This window comes from Bos grunniens, chromosome 16 (genome assembly GCF_055505025.1).
Source record: "Bos grunniens cultivar Pamir isolate PY7600 chromosome 16, Bosgru_T2T1.0, whole genome shotgun sequence".
Lineage (NCBI taxonomy): Eukaryota > Metazoa > Chordata > Mammalia > Artiodactyla > Bovidae > Bos > Bos grunniens.
The window spans coordinates 64,206,318-64,216,053 of NC_141180.1; the positions used below are offsets into that span (position 1 = coordinate 64,206,318).

A 9,736-nucleotide genomic window follows, 5' to 3' on the forward strand; every position below is an offset into this window, starting at 1 on the left:
ATAATTCAACTGGAATATAGAGAAGATAAATTCCATCCTTCAGGGGTGTTTATACTATGTATAGAAGGGAATTTTTTCTTCCATAGTTTGTTTTCTAGTTCTTGGTTTTGTTCCTAGCTTTTTCTAGTTTTTCCCGTGAATTCTCATTATCATTCTTTGTTTAGTCACTCAGTCGTGTCCAGCTCTTTTCAACTCCATGGACTGCAGCACTCCAGGCTTCCTTGTCCATCACCAACTCCTGGACCTTGCTCAAACTCATGTCCATTGAGTCGGTGATACCATCCAACCATCTCATCCTTTGTCATCCTCTTCCCCTCCTGCCTTCAGTCTTCCACAATATCAGGATCTTTTTCAGTGAGTCAGCTCTTCACATCAGGTGGCCAAAGTATTAGAGCTTCAGCTTCAACATCAGTCCTTCCAATAAACACCCAGGACTGATCTCCTTTAGGATTGACTGATTTGATCTCCTTGCAGTCCAAGGGGCTCTCTAGAATCTTATCCAACACCACAGTTCAAAAACATCAGTTCTTAGGTGCTCAGTCCTCTTCATAGTCCAACTCTCACATCCATACATGACTACTGGAAAAACTGTAGCACTGATTATATAGAAATTTCTTGGCAAAGTAATGTCTCTGCTTTTTAATATGCTATCTAGGTTGGTCATAGCTTTTCTTCCAAGCAGCAAGCAACTTTTAATTTCATGACTGCACTCACCATCTGCAGTGATTTTGGAGCCCAAGAAAAGAAAGTCTGTCACTGTTTCCATTGTTTCCCCATCTATTTGCCATGAAGTGATGGGACCGGATGCCGTGATCTTCGTTTTTTGAAAGTTTAGTTTTAAGCCAGCTTTTTCTCTCTCCTCTTTCACTTTCATCAAGAAGGTCTTTAGTTCCTCTTCACTTTCTGCCATATGGGTGGTGTCATCTTCATATCTGAGGTTATCGATATATCTCCTGGAAATCTTGATTCCAGCTTGTGCTTCATCCAGCCTGGCACTTCACATGATGTACTCTGAATATAAGTTAAATATGCAGGGTGACAATATGCAGCCTTGACATACTGATTTCCTAATTTGGCACCAGTCTGTTCCATGTCCAGTTAGAATTGTTGCTTCTTGACCTGCATACAGGTTTCCTGGAGGCAGGTGAGGTGGTCTGGTATTCCCATCTCCTGAAGAATTTTCCACGGTTTGTTGTGATCCACACAGTCAAAGGCTTTAGTGTAGTCAATAAAGCAGAAGTAGAGGTTTTTCTAGAATTTTCTTCAGTTTTCATGACCCAATAGATGTTGGCAATTTAATCTCTGGTTCCTCTGCCTTTTCTAAATCCAGCTTGAACATCTGGAAGCTCTCAGTTCATGTACTGTTGAAGCCTAGCTTGGAGAATTTGAGCATTACTTTGCTAGCTTGTGAAATGTGTGCAATTGTTGCATAGTTTGAACATTCTTGGCACATTATCATTCATATAATTCTATTTATGTATTATCATTCTTATAATTCTAATAATCTCATGATTCTAATGCAAAACTATTAATTCAATAATGACTTTAACTTAGCCTATGTTAAGGCTAATGTTAAGGCAATTATTGACATTTTATTTTCAAATTCAAGAAGAATTCAATTATAAACATGCTTGACTCTTGAAAGTAAGAAGCTCCCTGACAAACTAGAGTTATATCTTTTGCTGTAATACTTGAACAATCTAACATAAGACATTTAATCAGGACCTCTTTTAAAATATTATAGTATGATAAATTTGGAATGTAATGGAAAATCCTTTAGTATCTTCCAGTATGTTTTTAGAGAATACTGAAGCTTATTTTTGATGCCCTGTCAATAAGTAAATATCATAAATAATATGTAACAATATGAAATTAACATATAATATAATCTTACTTGATCAAAGCAGTACATTTGCACTGCATTCTTTAATCTGATGTGTTCATCCACGTGCATTTGCTTCAAATTTACAGGTATAAATAACAAAAGTTTGATATATAATTTAAGCATTTTACATGCAAATATAGGATAAAGAGAAATAAAGGATTCATTTTGAGAGTAAAACACCAATAAATACATGGGCTAAGTTAAAATTATTATGGACTTAATAGTTCTGCATTAGGATCATGAGATTATTAGAATTATAAGAATGATAATAATTTATTAACAACAAAAACATATTAATATTTAAATAAGCAAGTGTAACTCTCACAATGTCATAGCAATTTAGGATAAAATTTAGATAGATATAAAAAAGAGAAAAATTGATATAAATTACATTTGATATTTTAGAAAAAAAATGCATGCCTACATTTATTTCTTAAATGAAACAAGTCGCCAGTCCAGGTTCAATGCACAATACTGGATGCTTGGGGCTGGTGCACTGAGATGACCCAGAGGAATGGTATGGGGAAGGAGGACGGAGGAGGGTTCAGGATGGGGAACGTGTATACCTGTGGCGGATTCATGTTGATATATGACAAAACCAATACAATATTGTAAAGTTAAAAAATTAAAAAAAATTCATGTGATAACTGTAATCTTTTATTATAGAGACTTAGTTATAAGAAAAATACTTTTAAGATAACAATTTCTTCTAATTTTTCTTAGATTTTAATAGTATAAAGTTATTTAACTTAGGAGATGGTTTTTCTACTTTTGTCTAATCATATAGTATTAATTTGGTAATTTTTTTGTGATAAACCCAAGGGAAATCTTTATAAAGTTTTTGACATAGACCATTTCTAACCATTTGTAGTATTTTAAAAACATTTATCAGTTTTAACATTGAATACAATTTTTATTCAAACAATCAAGAATCAGTGCTGTGCTGTAGATTTTGCACTAATATAATTTCTTGGGACAATAACTGTAAGAAATTTTAAGGAGACTATATGCAGGTCAGGAAGCAACAGTTAGAACTGGACATGGAACAACAGACTGGTTGTTGGAACAACAGACAGATTCCAAATAGGAAAAGGAGTTCATCAAGGCTGTATATTGTCACCCTGCTTATTTAACTTATATGCAGAGTACATCATGAAAAACGCTGGGCTGGAAGAAGCACAAGCTGGAATCAAGATTGCAGGGAGAAGTATCAATAATCTCAGATATGCAAATGACACCACCCTTATGGCAGAAAGTGAAGAGGAACTAAAAGCCTGTTGATGAAAGTGAAAGAGGAGAGTGAAAAAGTTGGCTTGAAGTTAAACATTCAGAAAACGAAGATCATGGCATCTGGTCCCATCAGTTCATGGGAAATAGATGGGGAAACAGTGGAAACAGTGTCAGACTTTATTTTTTTGGGCTCCAAAATCACAGCAGATGGTGATTGCAGCCATGAAATGAAAAGACGCTTACTCCTTGGAAGGAAAGTTATGACCAACCTAGATAGCATATTCAAAAGCAGAGGCGTTACTTTGCTAACAAAGGTCTGTCTAGTCAAGGCTATGGTTTTTCCAGTGGTCATGTATGGATGTGAGAGTTGGACTGTGAAGAAAGCTGAGTGCCGAAGAATTGATGCTTTTGAACTGTGGTGTTGGAGAAGACTCTTGAGAGTCCCTTGGACTGCAAAGAGATCCAACCAGTGCATTCTGAAGGAGATCAGCCCTGGGATTTCTTTGGAAGGAATGATGCTAAAGCTGAAACTCCAGTACTTTGGCCACCTCATGGGAAGAGTTGACTCATTGGAAAAGACTCTGATGCTGGGAGGGCTTGGGGGCAGGAGGAGAAGGGGATGACAGAGGATTAGATGGCTGGATGGCATCACCCACTCGATGGACATAAGTTTGAGTGAACTCTGGGAGTTGGTGATGGACAGGGAAGCCTGGTGTGCTGCAATTCATAGGGTCGCAAAGAGTCGGTCATGACTGAGTGACTGAACTGAACTGTGGTGAATCTTTATTGCTTTCTCATTTCTGAAGATTTGAAATTATTCTGAGAACACTGTGAAAAACCCTAATACTGTGCTAAATAACGGAGATAGAACATGCATGATATATAGTACTCTAATATTACCCAATTTTTTATCTGTGAAAGAGACAGATTTTTAACTAAAATATATTACAAAATTACTATACCTTGGTGTACCTGATGCTTGAAAAGATTTTTTGGAAAAATTAAGAAGACTTAATTCAACCTAAAAAGATATAAGAACACTTAGTACAGCCAAAAAGGATTTGAATTTGGAGAAAAGGTACAGCTTGAATAAATACAACTTTATCTGGAGAAGACTATGGGTTATCAGGTTTTGCCCATAGTGAACTTCAGGCAAAGTGGAATTTTCTAGCTCATCCATTTCACAGCAAGTATCACTTCTCATTAAATTTAATGGTAATATAAATCATATAAGATTGTAGTCATTTTCAGGTTTATCTTTTCCACAAATTGTGTACTTGTTTTCATTTTTACCTTTGTATCTAATTCATGTTTATACCCCATTACTGGTACCTAGTTATTTATCCTAAAACCCTTGTTAGCATATTACTGATTTAAACTAAGGCATCTTACATCTGTTATAATAAAATTTCAGCCTGTGGGTTGTATTTTCCATTTTAGATCCAAATTTAGTCTTCTGTTTTCACTTAATGAGAAATAGATAACTAATCATAGAGTGTTTTAGGAGTCAAATTCAGTCACAAGAATAGGATAATCAGCCTATTCACACAGCCTATTCACAGGCATAGCTTTCCCTGAGATATGTATTAGTATATATTATATTGTATTCTTTATTACTATAGTATATAAATACACATTTCAGAACATTATGTGCATGATAAGACAAGCTTAAAATAATTGCAATGAAATCGTTAGTCATACTTGTACTATGAATAAATAGTTGTAATAAGTAAAATATAATCCATTTGGAGTTTGACTAGTCTTATGAAAGCAAATATATTTGAAATATGCTTTGGGCAGCTTCAACAGTTCTTAAAATGAATTTCACCTAATCTTTGCATTTTCTGAGATCAAATGCTTCTAAGTTATTAGAGAGTATGTCTTTCAGAGATGTACCTAACACATTCAGGTCTTGGATATTTGACTAAAATCAGGGTTTAGAAGCAGACAGCAAAGAATTGATATTCATAACCACAGGATTGGGTTGGTCATAGTGAAGAACAGGGCACTTAATGCTGGGGGTCACAGTGGACCTGGGTCAGAAGAGTGAAGCAAAGTCTAGGTGATGGGACCTAGAGGGTCAGAGTCCAGGAAACAGTGATACAGGCACTACAGACTGAGGAACTGGCATAGAACTTCTCTGTGCAGGTGGCTGATAAGTGTTTGCATGAAATTGTTATGTGTGTGTGTGTTGACAGAAACCATGTAAACTCTGGTCTAGAAAAGTTTAATTCTCATAGGGAATCTCAGTGCTATTTCCTGGAGCCCTGATGCCGATGGAGGGGTACAGTGTCAGCCAAATGTTCACTAGTTCCTGCAGCTCAAGAATCTTTTTCCTTAAATTTTTATATATTTATTTTGGATGTGCAGAGTCTTCATTGCTGGGTGGGTTTTTCTCTATTTGCAGCACGTGGGGCCTTCTCTCTAGTTGCTGTGCACGGGCTTCTCATTGCAGTGTCTTCTCTTGTTGGGGAGCATGGCTCTAGGTGTGTGGTCTCAGTAGTTGCAGCTCCCAGGCTGTAAATCACAGGCTTACCAGTTACGGCTCACCGGCTTAGTTGTTCTGAGGCAAGTAGGATCTTCCCAACCCAGGGATCAAACCCATGTCTCCTGTGTTGGCATATGGATTCTTTACCACTGAGCCACCAGGGAAATCTGTAAGAATCTTAATGTTGTGTGATTTAGAACTTGTAGAAGACAGTCTATGGGGCCCAACCTCCCTCTGGTTGAAAGAAAGTCCTTCACTTTGAGTTGCAAAAAAGCAAAATAAAATAAGTATTTTCTGGGGAGAGTATTAGGAAGGTACCTAGACTTTTAGTGTCCTAGAATCTGAGCAAACTTCTCCAGGTCAGATGAGTCTAATCCCCATAGTCTCTTTGGAACAATATATAATATAGAGCTTCTGAGCAATCATCCTTTAATCAAGCTTGCCAGTGCTCTTGGGTCAGAAAGCCTGGGCCTTAAAGAAATATAAAAATATTCACAATGAACTGTTTTTGAAAGCTGGTGACCACAGCAGCAAGAGAGGAGAACACAGTTACAGAGCAAAACTTCGAGGGATGAGACTTCCCAGGTATTTCTTGAATGGCTTGTCAAGCTTTTCAGCCACAGAAATTGCCTTTGTGCTTCATCCCATTCCTTTAATATTGTTTTCTTCTCTCTCTTATTTTATCTCTCTCCCTTAAATATTTCTGGGCTTCCCTGGGGGCTCAGACAGTAAAGAATCTGCCTGCAATGCAGGAGACCTGGATTCAGTCCCTGGGTTGGGAAGATCCCTCAGAGAAGGGGATGGCTACTCACGCCAGGATTCTTGCCTAAGAATCTTTGGGAAATCCCATGGACAGAGGAGCCTGGCAGGCCACACTCCGTGGGGTTGCAATGAGTCAGATATGACTGAGCTACTAATACTTAAATATTTCTCTTTGCCATTGCATGTCCATAAAATACTCATTTCATCTGCTGTCAAGTTTGTTTTTGCTTCATCACTACATAGAAAATGTATCCTTTGCCTTCCACTCCTTGAGCCAAACTACTGGCTCTACATTTTCACATCCTCTGAGGGGGATCTTCAACCATGGACAGCTTCTGAAATGCCATGATCTAATTTTCTGATGTGACTCAGAGAGAAGGGAGAAACTGACAAGGGGCATCAGAGAAAAGGGCCAGTCAGAGGGTACAGAAAGCTTTGCTGTTCAAAGAGGAGCCCACATACAAGCAGCATTGGCATCATGTTATTAGAAATGCTGATTCTTTGGCCTCACTCCAGACTCACTCAAATAGAGTCTTTGTTTTAACCAGATTCTCGAGATATCCCTGGTGATTTTGGAAGAGTCTGTATCAAGGAATGAAACACTGATGGGAAACCACAAGAGCCTTAGAAAACCTCCTTGGCCTCAGGGGAAAAATGGTATCAAAGATGCAACGAAGGCACTTTGCTGGTGGTCCAGTTGAGACTCTATGCTTCCAATGCAGGGAACACCGGTTCCCTGGTCAAGGAACTAAGATCCCACATGCCACAGGGCATGGCAAAAAAGAAAAAAGAAGGATGTAAGGAAGGCCACTATGGGTGTAATTGGCAGTAGAAATTTTGCTAAGTCCCTGACTATTTGACTTATTAGGCGTGGCTATCATGATGTAGTCATAGGAAGCAGAAATCCTAAATTTTCTGCTGAGCTTTATCCTCATATGGTAGATGTCACTCACTGAGAAGTTGATTAAATCAAATCATATCAAATATAATGTTGTTGCTATATATAGGAACATTACACCTTACTGTGGGACCTGGACATCTGCTGTGGGTGAATTTTGATTGATGTGAGCAATAACATGAGGATAAACCAATACCCAGCATCCAATGTGGAATATTTGGCTTCATTATTCCTGGACTCTTTGATTGTGAAAGGATTTAATGTTGTCTCAGCTTGGGCATCTGGTCCTATCACTTCATGGCAAATAGAAGGGGAAACAATGGAAACAGTGACAGAATTTATTTTTGGACTCCAGAATCACTGTGGAGAGTGTCTGCAGCCATGAAATTAAAAGATGCTTTCTCCTTGGAAGAAAAGCTATAACAAACCTAGACAGCATATTAAAAAGCAGAGACATCAATTTGCACATATGTCTATCTAGTCAGAGCTGTGGTTTTTCCAGTAGTCATGTATGGATATGACAGTTGGACCATAAAGAAGGCTCAGTGCCAAAGAATTGATGCTTCAAGCTGTGGTACTGGAGAAGACTCTTGAGATTCCCTTGGACAGCAAGGAACCCAACCAGTCAATCCTAAAGGAAATCAACCCTGAATGTTCATTGGAAGGACTGATGCTTAAGCTGCAATATTTAGCCACCTGATGTAAAGAGACCACTCGTTGGGAAAGACCTTGACTCTGGGAAAGATTGAGGGCAAGAGGAGAAGGGGGCTACACAGGATGAGATGGTTGGATGGCATCACTGACTCAATGGACATGAGTTTGCGCAAACTCCAGGAGATACTGAAGGACAGGGAACACTGGCATGCTGCAATCTGTGAGGTGGCAAAGAGTCGGACGTGATTTAGCAACTTAGCAACAGCTTGGGCGCTTCCATTACGACCTAAGGATGCTGTCTGGCATGTTTATATATGCAGCAACAATATTCAAGCTCCACAGAAGGTTATTGAACTTGCCAGTCAGTTGAATTTCGTTCCTGTTGATTTGGAATCACAGCAATTGCAAATTTACTCCTGTGACTATTTACCTTCTGGAGAGGGCCAGTGGTGGTAGCCATAAGCTGGCCATGTTTTTCTTCCTTTATTATTGGGTCCTAAATGTGATTCATCCATGTGCTAGAAACCAGTAGAGTGACTTTTACAAGATTTCTGATGAGACTGTGAATAAAACTTTGCCCATAGACGCAATTACTTTGTGGTCTCTGATCTACCCAGCAGATCTGGCAGCTGTTTATCAGGTTTATTATGGCACCAATATAGAAGCTTTCTACTTTGGTTAGAGACCTGCTTACAGTGTAGAGAACAGCTTGAATTACTAAGCTTTTACTTCACTTTGATTCATGTTGCCTACAGCCTCTGCTTACCAGTGAGAAGGTTATAGAGATACTTCTTTTTCAACATGGCTTATCAGCAGGCATGAGATGTACTTGATATTCATCTGATGCTTCCCTGGTAGCTCACATGGTAAAGAATCTGCCTGCAATGCAGGAGGTCCGGGTTCAATTCTTGGGTCAGGAAGATCCCCTAGAGTGGGAAATGTCAACCTATTCCAGTGTTCTTGCCTGGAGAATTCCATGGACAGAGGAGCCTTGCGGGCTACAGTCCATGGGGTCACAAAGAATTGGACACGTTGAGCAATTAACACACACAGTAAAATACTTGATTAGTATAGTTAGTAAAATATAAGGTTTAAAGAATCCATCTGCCAATGCAGGAGACACAAGAGATGTGGATTTGATCTCTGGGTGGTGAAGATCTTCTGGAGTAGGAAATGGCAACTCTGGATTTGCCTGGAAAATCTCCTGGACAGAGAAGCCTGCCTGGCTACAGTCCTTAGGGTTGCAAAAGAGTCAGACGTGACTGAGCAACTGAACACACACACACACACAAGATTTAAAATAGTGTAAAACTTTACATACCTTATAATAGAAATTTTGGTATGTTTAGGGAGGGAAAAGAATTGTTCTTTAAGTAATGTTTCTGCATAAGAATTATGTAGCTAATTCAAAACTATCTAGAATAAAAGCTGCTCCTATCCATTTCTTTGCAGATTTATAACAGAGAAGTGAACAAGAAAAAAGAAATGAAAAAGGCCAGTCACCATAAGGTGGCTATATTTTATAATGTTGCATTTCATCAAAAGAATGTTTTTTCTTTCCCTTTAAAGAAGTTTTGATCAATTGCTTAGAATATCGTGGGCATCTCTATACCTCCCAAACATAATAACCATTCAATGAAAATGATGAATTAGTCATAAAGCCAAGACCACAAAGTCATTACTATTAAAAAATTGACAAAGTGCATCATGTTTAAAAATAAAAGGCCATTGTAAAGTATTATTAATAAAAGTACTCTTACTTATCAAAGTTGAGTGGTAGTTTTAACAAGTTATTTTCCACAAAAGCTTTAACAGGATG

General features: G+C 38.3%; 1 pseudogene; it reads left to right on the forward strand.

The window, feature by feature from the left end:
- Window positions 1-6,970: 6,970 nt before the first annotated feature.
- LOC147356939 (metalloreductase STEAP2 pseudogene) lies at window positions 6,971-8,739 on the forward strand (annotated as a pseudogene).
- The last annotated feature ends 997 nt before the right edge of the window (window positions 8,740-9,736 follow it).